We start from the raw sequence: 2,172 nt of genomic DNA, 5'->3' as shown, positions 1-2,172 counted from the left end.
TATTGTTTTTATAAAAACATATTTGTAAAAACTGATTTTTTTTATAGAAACAGAATTTTTTTTTTCAATTTTTAGTAAAATATTTTCGTTTTTTAAAAACTGAAAAAAAATATTTTCAACAAATTATTTTCGCTTTTGAAAAAAGTTTTTTTTCTTCATTTTTCAGGTTTTTAAAGATTTTTTTTTTGTAAAAACAGAAAAAATCATTTTTTAACAAAATATATTTGTTTTTTAAAAACTGAAAAAATTATTTTCAATAAAATATTCGTTTTTGAAAAATATTATTTTTATTTTTTCAGTTTTTTAAAAGAATTTTATTTTTAAAAACTGGAAAAACAAATTTGTAAAAACTATTTTTTTTAAAGAACTGAAAAAAATCGTTTTTAACAAAATATCTTTGTTTTTTAAAAACTGAAAAAATTATTTTCAACAAAATATTTTCGTTTTAGAAAAATATTATTTTTATTTTTTCAGTTTTTTAAAAGAATTTTATTTTGTAAAAACTAGAAAAACAAATTTGTATTTTTTGTTTGTTTGTAAAAACAGAAAAAAAAATCGTTTTGAGCAGATATTAACACGTGGCGCGCGTGTACTATACACCCCACCACAAGACTAACTAAGTGTTACCAATGAGGTATTAAATTCACCCAAACAAGAATAGGGGGGGACATAGGTCGCCCGTAATGTTAAGGTGTGTAAATGATTTTTCCGGACAAATTTGATGGGTAATTTATGTATTATTTCAATTTTGTAACCAAGGAAAAGAAAATTCTAAGAAACGCATAAAACCACTAAAGGATGTGGTGCAGTGGATGAAACTGCTCCTCCCTTAACCAGAATTTTCGGGTTTGAACACTGAGAATGGAAAAATCCTTGGTAGGGAGCGCTTCCCCCCGAATGGGGCCCTACACAATGCGAATTCGGATATAGTCGGGCTCCAATGCAGGTATCAGACACCGGGTGGGAAATCAAAAAAAAAAAAAACGCATAAACGATGCCGTAACATCTACGAACTACGACGTCGTTTACCTGTTTTCTGGTAATGATTACTACCTCTTTTGTACTGTTTGGGGATCTGAATTGGCAATATTGGGCCACGAGCTTTGGCCCACATCCGTTTCGTTTGACCATATTGCTACGTGTCATCATTCCAACTCACCTTGAATAAAATATATTTTAATTTTTTTTCAACTTTTCTTTTGGCCAATTACTCTTTACTACAAGTTTACAACTATAATTTTCTTCCACTTTTACAAATTATAAGGCGTTCTAGATAATTTTTCTTATACCCCTTGAGTTTAAGGAAGAACAAACATAAAACAGAGAATTTTAGTGCTATTTGTACATTATGTTTCTTTATAATTTTAAAACTAAAAAAAAATAATTTTTTTATATCTCTTATATGTAAAAGATTAAAATTTTACATCCTATCTCAAACAACCAACAAATTACATAATGGTAAAAATTTATTCGTATTAAGTGTTTATACAAATTTAATGAATCTTTTTTATTTGATAGGTATAATATGAGTCTAATAATCACCTATGCTTTAAATGAAACAAAACGGAATAAATGGCGTATCTCTTTCTCTGTGTTTTTTATTTATTTTGTATTAATTAATCCAGTTCTTACAACTTGTTTGGATGGTTGTTACCTATTATATCGTATTATTACTTTAAACTAGTAAATTTATTTCGCGCTTTGCGCGATTTAAAAGAAAATAAAAATAATAAAAATGAGTGCGATAACTTTAAGAATTGATATAATAATTGAAACTTAACACAATTATGGACTAAAGAAAAAGGATTACTGAGAATAGTGCCGTTGCTAAGACCAAACAAAAGAAAATCTTTTCTAATCTAAGAATTGATACAATTAACTCAAGCGTAACATGGTAACGGATTGATACAAAAGAGAATATCTCATCTAACTTAAGAATTAATACAATTAACTCAAGCCTAAAAATTAACGAATTAAATTTAAATAGATTATTAAAAGATACTACCTTGGATGTTAAGATTGATTGTTCTCCAAACCCTTCTTTTTCTTGAAAACAAAATCAAAACTTTTCAGAAGTAGAAAGATCCAAGAGCAAAAATCACATAATCAGACATAGAAACTTAAGGATTGATACAAAATAAAATCTCATTTTTTTCGGACACTTCTTTTTTC

The sequence above is a fragment of the Nicotiana sylvestris genome, chromosome 5 (genome assembly GCF_000393655.2).
Source record: "Nicotiana sylvestris chromosome 5, ASM39365v2, whole genome shotgun sequence".
Taxonomy (NCBI): Eukaryota; Viridiplantae; Streptophyta; class Magnoliopsida; order Solanales; family Solanaceae; genus Nicotiana; species Nicotiana sylvestris.
Note: the sequence above shows the minus strand (reverse complement) of the source record.